Here is a 15,460-nt window from a genome sequence, read left to right on the forward strand (position 1 = left end):
ATGACAAATGTTAGAAATGGAAGACAGGTTTAGTGGTTGCCAGAGGTTAGCAACTAAGTAGAAGGGGTGGTGAGAGAGAGATGGGTGAGGTCATAAAAGGGCAATGCCAGGAATTCTTGGTGTTGGAACTGAACTGTCTATTACTATGATTGTGGACATGTGAACCTACACGGGTGGCAAAATTGTATAGAACTTAAAATCTGCACACAGATGGGTACAAATGAACTGGGAAATCTGCAAAAGATTGGCACATTGTGTGAATGTCAGTATCCCGGTTGTGATAGTACAGTAGAGTTTTGCAAAATGTTACCTTTGGGGGAAACTGAGAAAAGTATACAAGGGGTCTTTCTGTATTGTTTCTTACAACTGAATGTGAATCTATAGTTATCTCAAAAAAATTTTAGTGAAAAAAAGTAGGGCCTGGACTTGCCCTTATTTTTGCTGGCCCTTGCCCATCTGGAGTAGGTATTTGTTAAAATTTACCTTTTCTTTCTTCCTCCACAACCCCCTCCCCCGCCGGGGGGAGGAGTTCTCAGCTTTAGATCAGTTGCTCTCCTTTTTCTACAGGAATTGTTCTCTTCAGGTGACTGCCATTCTTGGGTGAGAGCTTTGGAAAACTCAGAAATCTGAGAAACGAAATTTCTTGAGTTGGGGGTAAGTGGGACCTTGCCTCTTCTTATCCCAGGGCCATAGCCTGCAGCTTCAAAAAATCGAGAGAAAAAAACATGACTCCAAAGGCACACCCCTTGCATAGCTTTCTCTCAGTCTCCACTGAAGAATTAGTATGTTGTACCCATCTCAAGATAGACTCACTTCTATAGCCTTATTCCACCATGTGATGACAAGGTTAGTGGCATAGTTATCCGTCTCCCTAGTTACATCAGGAAATTGTGGATTGGCCATCTGTCCCATTCCTCTCTGTACCCCTTAGCACAATGGTGTTCAATAAATGTCTGTTGAATGAATGAATGTTGAACCTGACTTCACTACTGTTCAGTTCCACTGAAGGGAGGAGAGGGGCAGACACAGTGGTTTTTCAGGAGACATGCTATGTGGCTATTCTTGTCAAGATTTATTTCTCAAGGCTGGAATCAGTGTCAACATGATAATTGTTTTTTTTCCCCTTTGATTTGCATTTCAGGAGTAAGTTCCTGCTGAGCAATTCTAAAGGAATGGTTAAGGGGAATTTGGGGCCAGAGACTTGAAGAGGAGAGTTTTCTTAGCCTTTGGAGTCGTGGCAAGCTGTCCCTTCTGATTTCTGAATATTTGGAAAAGAGTCCTGTAAGAAAAGTTGAAGTAAAGGATTGGGCCCTGTGTGTCTGACAGCCTCACCATTCTCCCCAGGCCGACTGTCTCCACCCCTCCTCTGAGCTGTTTCCAGGGGATTGACTCATCCAAGATATTTTGCAAATTCTTCCTGATTGATAGGTTGAAGCTGCACCCTATCTTCTCAGCATCTCTGTAAGGCCAGCACTGCATGCAACAAATTGCTTCATTCCTTCAAAATTTTGAAAGTTTCACTTCATGAATTCTTGAATAAAACGTCTTCAGCCAAGTGAAGAATAACAGCAGAAGTATCAACCGGCCTGTTGTCAAGGAAAGAGGGTTGGGTTGGGTCCCCAAGGATGCATCCTCCAAACATCAAAGTTTAGATCTCTGGCCCAATCACCCTAATATCTTATCTGTGAGCACTAGCCTACCCAGGCAGTTGCACTATTTTATTTTATTTTTAATTTAATTTAATTTAATTTACCTCAGTGGGACAGTTATTCTCCAGCTGGCAGCTTCATGTGATTAGAAGTGGAGAGGCAGGAGGACTTGCCCCTCATTACTCCCCTGGTGTTTGGGTAAAATGACATTTCTCCTCCCTCCTCACTGTGCTTCTCCTTGCATTGCTCCAGGGTGCAGGCCTGCGGGTTTCCTTACCTCCATGGCCATTAGGACCAGTGGTACCCTGGGCAGTCTGATTGGTCATAGGGAGCAAACTCTAGTGTGACAGGTTCCCGTGCATGGGGGAATGTACTTGTTCACCTTCTGGATTTATGTAGATGAGGTCCTTAATGGAGAATATGCAGTGTTATTGTAGGACAGTGATAATAATGGTGCATCTAAGTGAAGTGTTAGGAACCCAAGTACCAGATACCCACAGTGAGCACTAGCTGGACTATAGATCCCAGTGGGGTGGGAGAAGGAAAGGAGGCTGCCTAGAGTTGCTGTGGGAGATCTGTAAGGAAACATTATAGGTCAAATGAGCACTATGTGAGACATATGTGTGTAAGTCATGTAAAATCCTAGCATCCAGAATAATGGGGATGGGAATTTCAGGACTTGGCAGTCTCTTTTGAAAATGCCAAAGGGTGGATGTGGGGTGGGTGGCAAGCATATCTGGTCGGAAAATCTTTCTCTTTGCTCTCTGTAAATTCCCCCAAGCTTTCTCTGACACTTTGCCTGGAGATAATCTCTCTCCACCAGTCTCTGCTGACGAGCTTATTACTGTGTGCATCAACTCAGCCTGTCTCACTTCTTTGGGCTGAGTCAGCTCTGCCGCCCACTGCTTAGTCCTGACTAGGAATTTGCCAGAGGAGAGCGCAGGGCTGGACCAGCCGGTTATAGTCTTTGCTCTCTAGAGGGTCCATGGTTTGGGGATGTAAGAGAAGAGGAGGAAAGATTGAACCCCATATAATTTAAAATATTTTCTTTTATCCCTGATACATGCTTGGCTGTATCTCAAGTGTGTGTAGAGTACTGTTCTGATTAACATAATAGAAAGCTATTTAGAGGGTCACTGAATTTATAGAAACTTTTCATGATTTACATTTTTCTAATCAATAGGTGTTGAAAGGACAAGCACTATCAAGGAGGAGTGTGTGAAATTTTTAGGTATTATGGTAACAGTTTTCTGTTCTTAAAGGAGATGGGGAATGTAGGTTGAAAGCTGCCACTTTTATTTTTTTGGAATAATTTTCGGAAGTGTTTCTTGTGCTTTTAAAAATGTTTTGAACTTTAGCTTTTTTTTTCTGACTTAGTGAAACCAATTTGAGGGTAAATAATATCACTCTGTGATATCCTTGTAACATGAGAGGAGTGATTAATCAAAATAAAGTCCCTAATGAAATAGTGGCTCTAGGCAATGATTGTCAATGGCCACCAAAAACACTGGGTGAAAGTTCGTGTGAGAGACTTTTTTTTTTTTTTTTGAGACGGAGTCTCCCTCTGTCGCCCAGGCTGGAGTGCAGTGGCGCGATCTCAGCTCACTGCACGCTCCGCCTCCCAGGTTCACGCCATTCTCCTTTCTCAGCTTCCCGAGTAGCTGGGACTACAGGCGCCTGCCACCGGGCCCGGCTAATTTTTTGTGTTTTTAGTAGAGACGAGGTTTCACCGTGTTAGCCAGAATGGTCTCAATCTCCTGACCTCGTGATCCACCCGCCTCAGCCTCCCAAAGTGCTGGGATTACAGGCGTGAGCCACTGAGCCCGGCCCATGTGAGAGACTTTTAATGAATGGACTAGGCTGGCATCATCTGAACCTACCACTGATTATCTCTAAAAGTTAGACAATCAGACGTTCTGTGCCTTCTAGGCACAGACCCAGAATTGGGTCAGACCCAATTCTGACCCAATAGGAAGTCACAGCATTATCTATGTCATCTTGTGACTAAAAATATTGAACCTAGATAGAATTAAGTTTCTAGATCCAGCTACCAGTTATATGGGAGGCAGAGGAAAGGGGAGCATGTTGGATGGCACTCCAAGGATGCATTCAGCCACTGGGCAAATGACTATTCAAATAATAAAGGGCATGGGGAAGAATGGGAGAGAAAACTTTTGGATAAATAGAGACTTAAAAGGCTAACAAAACAAATGCTATGTGTGGACTTTGTTTGGATCCTGATTTGAACCAATTAATTATAAAAATATATTTCTGAGATGATGAAAGATTAAGACAAGTTAGTAGATGATAGTAAGAAGTTCCTATTAATTTTATTAGATAATATTGTAGTGATGTTGAAAAGAAAAAAGTTCCAATTACTTAAAGATACTTACTGATATATTTATAGGTAAAATAATAAAAGTTCTAGGATTGGCTTTGAAATACAATAACAAAAAAAGGTGGTGTAGAGATGAAATCAAAATAGCAGGACTAGCCAAACATGGTGGCTCACACCTGTAATCCCAGCACTTTGGGAAACCAAGGTGGGCAGATCACTTGAGGTCAGGAGTTTGAGACCAGCCTGGCCAACATAGTGAAATCCTGTCTCTACTAAAAATATAAAAATTAGCCAGGAGTTGTGGTGGGCACCTGTAATCTCAGCTACTCAAGAGGCTGAGGCAGGAGAATCACTTGAGCCTGGGAGACAGAGGTTGCAGTGAGCCGACATTATGGCACTGTATTCCTGTCTGGGTGAAAGGATGAGACTCAGTCTCAAACAAAAACAAAAGAGCAGGATTGTTCATAATTATTGCAGCTGGGGATAAGCACCTGAGGGTTTATATCCTATTTTTTTTCTATTCGGTGACACATGCTGAAAGTCTAATTGAAACAAGTTCTAGTTTTTATTTATAGGTCTCAGAGAAATGAAGCAGAGGACATACGTCATAGAATCGGCTAGGCCTCTTATCGATGCTTTTGTTTTTCTTTAAGAATTACGTTTTGAAGGTGTCTATAAGATTAGAAGATGAGAATGCTATAGACACAGGCTTTGGCTATCTCAGGTGAGGGGAGCAAGGGTCCTGAGAAGGTGGTGGTAATGGTCAGATGGCCAAGTGCAGGAGGGCCAGTGCTGATTTAATCGAGGATAGTTGGGGGCATATTTCTTTCTAATATATTTCCTTTTTCTGCTAAACCTGAGGCTGGGCACTATGTCTCAGTTACTGACCTATCCTTAGCCCTTGCCAGAGTGGTAGTGAAAATTTTAGGCACTTAATGGCAATATTGACTTGATAAATAATTAAATTTTAATGAATTGGCATCAACTTTTTGTATGAGTGATGTAGCTAAGGTTTTAACAAATGGTTAATGCAGTGAGTAGGCTGTTCTGAACAAATCCTTAGTCTTGAGCAAACGGCCACTATTAGATGTGGAGAACATTATGCCAGATAAATATGTCATTTTCATTATGGTTAGGCACGGGGCTGTTTTTAGATGGAGTCACGGGGCTGTTTTTAGACGGAGTCACTGTACCTGCTTTTCAGCCTCATGAATTCCCATTATGATCTCCCTGGTTATGACAAACACACATAATGCTAAAGATACTACTTTCTTAGGGACAGCGTTACAGCATGGAGACACAAGATTACTTGTAAACGAGGAGACAAAAGGAGCTTCAGTAAAATTACTTCCTATCAAGTGTAATAAACATGTACAATAAGTTATTAAGTACCTTTAAGGCAGCTCCCATTAATGATCCATCGAGACAACTAAATGAGATTTTAAGTAAAATAGAGAAAGAGAATACAGATGAATGTAAAGAAAAGAGGAGAATGGAAAATGAAGAAAACAAAGAGAAGCAGATATGATGGAAATTGCCCTGCCATCCTGAAGCAAGAGTGAAAGCAAATCTAATGAGTTTCTCTGCTTTCAGTTTTAAAAATAAGACACATTTCTCAAATATGAAATGTGGTCCATTATCTGTCAATGGTGTACTGAGTTGTCTTCAGGCAGCAAATATGTGCCATAAAATAAACTGCAAACTCCCCACTCCCTCCTTTTGAGGGGTGGCACAAATGTAGCCTGTTTGGAAAATTGGTTATTGATGACAGTTTTTATAGTATAACTGGAGAAATTCATTGACAGATGTGATGTGATGTGTGTGTGTGTGTGTGTGTGTGTCTGTGTGTACGTTACAGTTCATAGATTTTATGATGAACACTTTTAACATCTCTGAAACCAAGGTGTGTGTTAGCAGGGTTTAATTAGTAGCATTTTTTTTCTTGATGAATTACAAAATTATGTAGAATATTATAATCAGCCACATCTTATATTGTAAATTTGATCTTGATGAATTATAAAATTGTGTAGAATATTATAATCAGCCATGTCTTCAATTATAAATTTGATTTATTTGAGGGGGGAGAAGGAAGAGTATAGAAGAAATGGGAGAAAATGGGATGTCCTATGTAATGACATAATTTAGAAAAACTTTTTAAAAACTTTAATTCCTACTTTTTGTTTGTATGACTATTTAGGGATAAAAGTTCCATTTGCTTATATTCCTTAGATGGATCCATGAAAATTGTTCAGTTCCTCCTTCTGAATGTTCCTTCACTTTTTTCTCTTACATTTTCTTTGCTTCTTATATACTTGTAATTTTGGCTTGCCAAGCTTCACATTCACAACTTTCCAAAAGGTGTTTATGACTTAGATCAACCATTAATTTGAGAATTAGCTGTGACAAGATATAAGGACAGCACCCAGATCTGTACCATAAGGTGGAACACAGATGCCCCTTAATATCTTCATGAATACCACTTCAGCTACACCCAAACTCGCGTATGTGTGGCCTACAAGCTGTGCTTCTGCTTCCATTTCTCACAACTGATTTTGGGTTTTCAGGGTACTTACTCATGCTAGATGCCACACAGCTGCAAAGTTCAGTTCAGCAGCTATGAGAAAAAGGGGCCTTGGCTCTGCCCCACCAGAGTGAATAGCTTTTAACCCTTTAGAGCAATTCCTTTTGTTCCTTTGCAGCTGTAGGTCTTTTAGATTTCCACTGAGAGCTGGAGACATTAACTGTCATGGGCTTGGTTGGCAAGTCATCAGTCACACGGAGAGGAAGTGAAGTTGGAAACCCCAATGCCTGCCACCGTCAGGTCAGGAGGCTTGAATGTTGAGTTGTGATGTAGGTCCAGGTTTTGTGAGACAATGAGTCTCAGATGAACAGGTGATAAACCATAGCAGGGACTGGCTCAGCAATGTGGAACTGCCAGAGGGTCTAGGGGAGAGGCCAAAGGCATCTATTTGGATACTGGTTGCTGAAAATCACATGAATTTGGACAATAGATAAAGAAAGCAGTATCAGTCTCTGGCTGTATGTATCACCCAAACAACTGGCAAAAATTCAGTGAAAAATATTCATTGAGGCAGTTGAACAAAATCAGTGTATGCAAGGCTTAAGAGTTCTGGGCATACACTCATTGCAGACAGTGGATGCTTTCTAAAGCATCTAGTTTAGAAATCTAGCGATATTCATTTGTGTTCTATGCAAATGTCCTTTATACATCCATATAGTTACTGTTTCATCAGACCCAATCATTCCTCTCCAGAAACCAAACAAAATGTCACCTCCCCCTTGGAGAGATTTAGTCATTGACAGAAACATAATTTCACTTATCCAGCATGAGAAATGTTGACACTGACAAGAAGATAGTACCTTTTACCTTCAAAACTGTTTTATAGGAAACCATTTAAGCTAAAATAGCTTTTTCTTCCATTTTCTCCATTTTATCAGCAATGGCAATGATTACTCCCTTTGCTGTTCCAGTGGCCCTGCCATGTCAACCCACAGTCACAGTGCCTGAGACTGATCTGATTGATCTCTGGTTTAAAATGAAGATTAAACACACATGGGCCAGGTCTTAGGGTTGGGGCATCTGTGAGGATCTTGGGCAAAGGTTTAGTATCCTGACAAGGTTAGCTTTGTAGCTGTGAGGGGATGCTCATGCGAGGGAAACATGAAAGCTCAGTGCACTGACAGCCCCCAGACCGGGGCTGCCTCTGTATCAACACTGCGTTGAACAAAGTCACTGCAAGGAGAAGAGCTGTCCCGGGTCCTGAAAAAGGACTCACAAGAGAGCAGGAAAAAGTCAAGGAGAGTAGCAACAAAGCAGGCCATATGTCTGTGTCCCCGCCTAGAGCCAGATACCTTTGTGGTTAGGAGGGCACCTTGGGAGTCCTGTTGCCTATCTTTAAATCCCAGTGCACTATACCACACTTCCTGGGCTCTGGGAACATTGGTGAGCCTCTAACTCTTTTCGAGCATCACCTGTAAAATGAGGATAATAATGATTCCTACTTCACCCGGGGCTTTGATGATAATGCACGTACATCATTTAGCTCAGTTCCTGTCACATAGTAAGTGCTCAATAAATGTTACACTAGCTTTTTATCCCTTCATCAATCATATTGGCCTTTCTCATCAGTCTGTGAACTCTGCTGGAACGAGCATTCTATCTTATTCATCATTTTACTCTTGCATCTTCCTTCACCTCTTCACAACCTTAGAACAGCCTCGAGGCAGTCTCTCTCCTTGCTTCCATAACATGGCTGTCTCCTGGTTCATCTCAGACCTCACTGGCTATTCCTTCCCGGTTTTCTTTGCTGCATTTTTCCTCCACTAGATCTCTAAATGTCAGCTTTTTCCTTGGACTTCTCCTCCCCCTTTATTCACTCTCCAAATTCTAAAATAAGTATTTTCTGAGCTGAAATCTTCTCTGGATCCCAGACTCACTTAGCTTAATTTTTACGAGACACCTCTGCTCAGATGCCTCTTAGAGCAAGTTGAATTTCAGAAACTATGGGTTCAAAATCAAAATTATTTTTCCTTTTCTTCCCTTATCAAATCATCTCAGTACCTGGCTCCACTATCTGTCTAATTTCTGAAGCAGAAACCTAGTAGTCTGCTTCTTGTTCTCTCCCTATAGCTAATCTACTAGCAAATCCTTGTGGTTCAGTCTCCAAGGACCTCAGAGCCAGCAACTTCCCTCCACCTCTCTGCCACCACTCGAATCCAGGCTGTCTTCATCTCTCTCTCGGAATGTGCAGGAGCTCTCTAACTGTTCTTTCTGTCTCTACCCATGACTTGTGACAGTCCACTTTCCATGTGCAGACAGAGTAATCTTTAAGATAGCAATCAAATTACATCCTTACCTTGATGAAATTCATTATGATTTTCCATTGCATATAGCGTAATGCCCAGGGTCCCCAAAAGGGCCTACAAAGGCCCACAGGCTCTGGCCCTGCCTATTTCTCAAGCATCCTGGCACTTGCTTCTTCCCCTCACTCCCCATTCTCCAGTCTGGTGAGCCTTCTTTACACTGGTTTCATGTCTGGAATCTTTTCATGGTCCTGCTGCTTGGAAGCCTTTTCTCCCAGCTGCCATGGCTGCTGCTCTGGCTCTCCAGATCTTGTCTTGAACGTTGTCTTCTAGTGTGGCCCACCCTTCTCCTAGTGTGTTCTGTTCCAGCCTCCTGTTGATTGCCTTCACAACACATTCCACAATTTGCAATTTGTAATTCTTTTATTTAATTGGCTTGTGTCTCTTTCTCCCAGTGAGACCCACTGAGGTATATCTGGTGCCTAGCATAATGCCTAGCACATAGTAGGACTCCACAAATCCTTGGCAATTGAGTGACTCCAACAAAGTGCTTTGGAGAGGTGCTTCGAATGAATGAGTGAAGTTAGTGATATCTAAAAGTGTGTGGTTCTTTTTGGGTGATTGCGTTGTTATCAAGAGATAAAAGTGTCAAGCCTAAGGGAGGCACATGGTTTAAAGGAAAGACTGGAGGCTTGGGGGGTATAGCTTGAGTCTGACTCTTATTAGCTGTGTGAACTTGGGAGTGTTTCTTCACCAGTCCCAGCTTTAATTTTCTTATCTGTAAAATGGGGGTTAAACATATGTACATTAGAGAGCATCATGAGTATTAAATGAGATAATATATGTAAATCCACTGGCACAGAGCTGGCACACGGAGGTACTTGATACCTGGGCATTTCATTCCTTCTACCAAATAAAAACTCCATGGAGTTTCAGGCATCAGTGAACTGGGAAGAAAGGTACTTTTGGAGGAGAGAGGCTGTCTGGGTGCCAGCTCTCTCCCAAGCCTCATCCTCTGCTCTTGCCCCCCAGTCACATGTACAGGAAGCACATTTTGCCAGCAGTGAAGATTGCCAGTCATTGTAGGACACATGGGCCAGATAATTGCCCTGGTTACTCCTTCCTTGAAGTTGCAAATTTCAAATGTAAGGTTCTCAGATCCTTCAGTTTGGAATATGATTGTATTTTGGGATGAAGCCCAGCGTCATTTTTTTTCCTATTTTTTTTTCCAGCTCAGTTTTACAATACCCTCCAACTCCCACCTCCATTGTTTGAAAAGCCTGCTCAGGTGAATGCGAGGAGGCCTCTAAGAGCTCCTAACCATGTTTCACTAAGTGGCTCTATCCGCTATTGTTTCCATGTCTCCTTTTAAAGATGTCCCCTTTGTCCAAAAATCTGCTCCTTGCTCTTCACCTTGTTCCTTGAGCAGGTAGAGAGAATTTTATTTTATCTTTCTGCTCTGTGGTCTTTTTTGATCGATAGTTGGTGGTGTGGATGCTTGGGTGCCCCGTGCCACATCCCTGGGTCTACCTGTGATTTCAACTGCAGATGTAAAAGATGCTTTTAGACCCTCCTTGCTCTCTCTGCTTCTAGGCCTCAGGGGCTTCTCCAATGCGCAAGCGAGTAGCTCACCTCCAGCAAGTGCATTCTGAAAGTACAGGGATTACTCTCAACCAGTGGGGGATTGGAGCAGTGACCCTGGGTCTTGGTGACTAATTGGATTTTGCATTGAGGGAGATGGAGGAATCTGAGGTGACTGCCAGGTTGTTGAGACTAAGGAGACCAGCAGAGTTACAGGGATGGTGCAGACTGTCAAAATAGAGGGTACAGGAGTGACGTCAGGTGGAGATGAATGACCTCAGGGCAGGGATCATATTTTATCTCTGTATTCCCAGCACCTAGCATAGTGCCAGCACTTGTGTTCACAAAAGGTTTGCTGAAAGGGCCAACCCATTTCTTCATGTGCTGTCCCTTTCGTGAAAGCTGTTCTGTTGATATTGGGAAGCCAGGTGTGGCTACCCGTGCACCTTAATACTGTCCTCAAGATAGTGATAGATTTTTTTCTCTTTTAGTATTGGTTCTGTTGTTGCACAGAGCATCAGCATCAGATTCATAAAACTGCTATTTCCTTGTAATTTGTCAGGCTACTTTGGAAGTCATTTGCTTTGGGGGAAGATTAATCTTCTGGAATATCAGTATTGCGTGGTATTTCAATAAGCATCCTAAGTGGCTCAGCACATGTAAATTGTTTAGCACTTATATATCACTTATATTCTCCAGGAGCTCAACATTAGTTAATTCTCATGATACTTAAGAGATAAGTGTCATTTCAAGTCATGATTTGTATATCTTCAAGTTTATAAGTGTTCTCCGCTGCTTTTTTATTCAGTACTTGTTTCATTTCCTATCACCAAGACTTTAATTTTGTTTACTGCTCTCTTTGTGGACTTGGAACATATAAAGACTTTTGTTCAACAAAATGTGCAACAGCTCAAAGAGACCTACAGGGTCCTTTGTCCACGTTCCTCAGAATTAGAGGTTTGTAACAGGGAGATACGGCAGCAAGGGATAAACAAGGACGTTGCTTCATGAATGGTAGAGTTGTCCTAAGTTCTAGCTGTTTCTACACTTGGGAGGTTATCCAGGAGGCTTCACAAAAACATCCACCACCAAACCTTCCCACCACCATTCCAGCCCCTCAAGTGGCAAGAGTGTGAGCATTAGCTTGGGAATGGGTGCCAGCATGCTGCCCTGGAAGATGCCTGAGTGAGTAACGGGGTGCACACCAAGGAGCAGGGCACCCTGATGGAGCATGTATCTCTGGCGCCAGCCACAGGGACCCTTCATTGTCCACTGAGGGTCTGTATACTGAGAGGCCAAGAGGCAGCTGAAAGCTGCCAGAGAAGGCTGTGCACCACCCAGCAGGCAGCACCAACACTAGATCAACCCAGATATAGAACAGGGAGGGTTATTCCCCGTGCTGGGTCTGGTAGTGGCTATGGCTGGCATGGACCCTTCTGGCATGGACCAGAACAGATGTGGACTCCTACCATGGGAGCTGAGCAGACAGATACTGCCCCCACCCTAATACCCTGATCTTATGAAAGAATCCCCTTGGACCTGCTTGCCTTTCAGGGATGGGGAAGTTTGAGGGTGAACCCTGAATTTAAGTGACTATGCCCCCAAAGAAAGTCTTAAATTAGAAAGGACCAAGTTACCTCATACTGAAGGGTTAAAAGTTTTCCACTGTCAGCAGAAATGAAGGCTCGAGAGCTAAGCTGAGATTGGTGATAGATAAATTTTTAAAAATCAATTTTGCAAATTTTATAGACTCTCATGACTATCAAACATTCCATCACGTATTTTATTATCTCATTCAGCAAATGAGGAAATTGAGGCTTAGAAGTATTGAATCACTCATGCAAAGACACCTGGCTAATAAATGGTGGCAGCGTTTTCAAAGCCAAGTCTAGCCTTTGCTCTCAACCCTTACCCGAATGAATTATATATGCTTCCTAAGCTTTTCCACCAAATGCATACCCCTCTCTCAGCTGGAAGCTGAGGTGGGTGGGCGGGGCTGGGTAGAGGTTACACTGGACACTGCAGGGAACTTGGAATTTCTTTGGGTGTTTTTTTTTTCTTCTTCTAAATAATCATGTTTGATACGAAGAAATCATGCATTTTATATTCTGCTACATATTATTTTGTATTTTCTCTACTTTTAAAATGTTTTAAATTATGTAACATTTAAATAAATGAGCCATTTTAATCTTTTGGCACCTACCATCCCTCAGCAAACCTGGCAATCCCGGCAAACCCTCCAGGGCACACACATCCCAATTTGAGAGCCAGTGGGTGGCAAAAGTCTTGGGGACATAAAATACATTTATTTATTTTTTAAAAAAGAACTAAAGCAAAATAGAAAACATTTTTAATACTGTATGAGGAAACAAGGAAATAAAGCACACACACGTGTGTGTGTGTGTGTGTGTGAGAGAGAGAGAGAGAGAGAGACAGAGAGAGAGATGGGGTTGGCGGAGTGGGGAGAGAGAGATTGACTGGCCCAGTAGGGTGCTAATGAAGCCTGAGGCTATTGGCTTTATGCCCATGGCCTGTGGGACTGATTAATTTTGTAGATTAGAGCAGAGACTGACATTTTTTGATCATGTGGCTCATCCATGACCATAGACCCCTCTCCTGGCCAATCTGTGAAGGGAGCAGGCCTTTGACTTGGCTTGGTGAGAGCGATTGTCCTCAAGACAGCAAGAGCCAGAGAATGGATCCTTCAGTGGCTGTGGACCCCAGCTTTGTCTGCAAATGTGTTCTGGGCTCTAGGAACCTCTCACTGCTTTTCTATGTCTCTAGCATTACATTTATAGTCACCAAGCAACCTTATGATTCCTTGTTTTCTAGAAGGGAGTATCATAGGCATTGGTCCCAAATATTCCCATTGTTGTGAAAATTATACTTCTTCACCTGTGAGTTGGTAAATTAGCATCCTTGTGTAGCAACCATCTCTTGTGAATTTTCTTGGCAAACTTCTCAGAGCTAGAGCACACTTGGGTGAACAGAAGAAGACAGGTTTTACATCTGCAAAGCTGAGGTGCAGCCCTTGGGATCTCTATTAGTCTGAGGCTGGGTCTGAGCAGCCAATAGCCCATCTCACCTCCTTCTGTGCTGTCTCTTCTGCCGGGGACCAATCTTATACTTAGGGGTTGTGAATGCACTTAAAAGTGTTCAATCTCTTTAGTAAGTAGAAGAATGCAGATAGGAAAGTGACATGGCATTCATTTGCTTAGCAAATCGGCAAAATCATAATAATCCCCAGAGTTGGGAAGCATAGAGAAAACTGCCCTTTCAAGCTGCCAGTGAGAAAGTAAATTGGTGCACTTTCACTTTTTCTCAAAATAGTAAAAAGATTTTAAAATGCCCATGCCTTTTGATTCACCAATCCTATGTCCAGGACTGAATCCTAAGGAAATAGATCACAAGAATTGCTTGTAACAGTGAAAAAATTGTGTCTACCCTATTGCACCTGCCTTCCGGTAGGGGAGTGGTGAAGTAGATCATGGTTTGTATACATGATGGAATGTGTCACACCACTAATGTAATCTGGTTGCAGCACATGCACAGACATGGGCAGATGCTCCTGATCCAGTTGAGTGAAAACATACTGAATGACATAAATATGGTATTTCATTCTTAATATTTGAGAATGTATGTGGGCATATGTATATGTCCATATATGTATGCTTATATGTATGTGCCCATGCCCATCAACAATGGCTATCTCTGAGCGGTGGGATGGTGACTGCCTCCAACAGAAAGCCAACTGACCAGTTGGCCTTACCCTTGTGACATCAGAATACTCTTGGTGTTATTGCATTTAGACTTCCTAAGTCTGACCACCATCCCTGTGTTAATGATCTCCTGTTTCTGGACTTTTAGACCTCGGTAGTCTTTTGGTCATTCCTCTCAACTGCTGCCTTCTCTGTGTTCCTGGCTCTTCCACCTCTGCCCTACAGAACCCCATTTCTCCCCCACCAACCCCAGCCAAGCTCCTCATGCTTCTGGGGTGTAATTCTTCAGTAGTCCATTAATGCTGTTCTTCAGTTTCTGGCAGTTGTTCTTTGCCAAGCCTAGTGCCTTTGGGACTCGACTTCTTTGCCCTTTCCTGGCCCATGTAGTCAGCTTGCTGCTGTAGCTCCTGCAGCACCCACAGAGAGGCCACACCATCTGTCTAGCTTTTGCTCATCCCTGATGTGTTTCTTCTGTCTCCCAATTTTATCTCCACTGCCCCCAGGCCTTTGCCTGCTCACATGGCAGGGCCTGCCACTCATTCCTGGAGAACGTCCAGGGCAGTGGGGTTGAGTGGCAGTGAGCTCGCCTTCCATGTGGGAGGACTGGCTGCGATCCAGGCAGCTTTGCTGATGACCCTGCCCTGCCATTCTTTATTAAGCAGGACTTGTGCCTGGCATGGATGACATTGTCTTTCCACAGAGAACTAGGCTTAACATGTGCTTGGAAATGGCTTCAGTGGTGGCTAGAACAGTGGGATTTAGAAAAAAGAAAGTTTCAGAAACCAACAGTAATTCAATGCTGTACTTTGAAGTCAGTATCCAAACTCTCTCTCTTTCTCATTTAGGATCTCTGTAGTTTTTCCAGACAGCCATGAGATATTATTGGAAAGAAGGTGCCAGAATCACTGATACTCTTATGTAGGTATACCTGAGTTTTCATACTGATTCTATTACATATTATCTGAAAATCATGGGCTAGTCATTTAGCCTTTATGGTCTTCAGTTTCTTCACTTGATAAAAGGAGGCTTACTACTACTAATAGTGACAATGGCTATTTATTGTGTATTTACTATAAGCCAACTACCATGCAAAACCCTCAAATTTAATCCTCCTGAAAATGATATGGTAGATACTGTTAATTTCCATTTTATAGATTGGGAAAAGGAAATTTTAAGGATGTTATATATTCAAATCCACACTGTTTATAAGGCGTGGAGCCAGTAACTGAACCCAGTCAGCCAACTATGCCCCTATGCTTGAAGTCCACACTATTTATTTCTCCCAGTGAACTGGCGTAGGTGAAACACCTCCTTCAATGTCTCTCACATACTAAATGCTCAAAACTGCC

General features: G+C 42.6%; 1 long non-coding RNA gene across 2 annotated transcripts in view; it reads left to right on the forward strand.

The window, feature by feature from the left end:
* Positions 1-3,167, forward strand: part of LOC105492579 (uncharacterized) — a 101,380-nt gene extending 98,213 nt beyond the window's left edge. For both annotated transcript variants that reach the window (XR_011609711.1, XR_011609712.1), the window contains 2 exons: positions 568-654; positions 1,142-3,167. This is a non-coding gene — a long non-coding RNA (uncharacterized lncRNA). The remainder of the gene's footprint in view (positions 1-567; positions 655-1,141) is intronic.
* Positions 3,168-15,460: the final 12,293 nt, after the last annotated feature.

Source organism: Macaca nemestrina, chromosome 11 (genome assembly GCF_043159975.1).
Source record: "Macaca nemestrina isolate mMacNem1 chromosome 11, mMacNem.hap1, whole genome shotgun sequence".
NCBI lineage: Eukaryota > Metazoa > Chordata > Mammalia > Primates > Cercopithecidae > Macaca > Macaca nemestrina.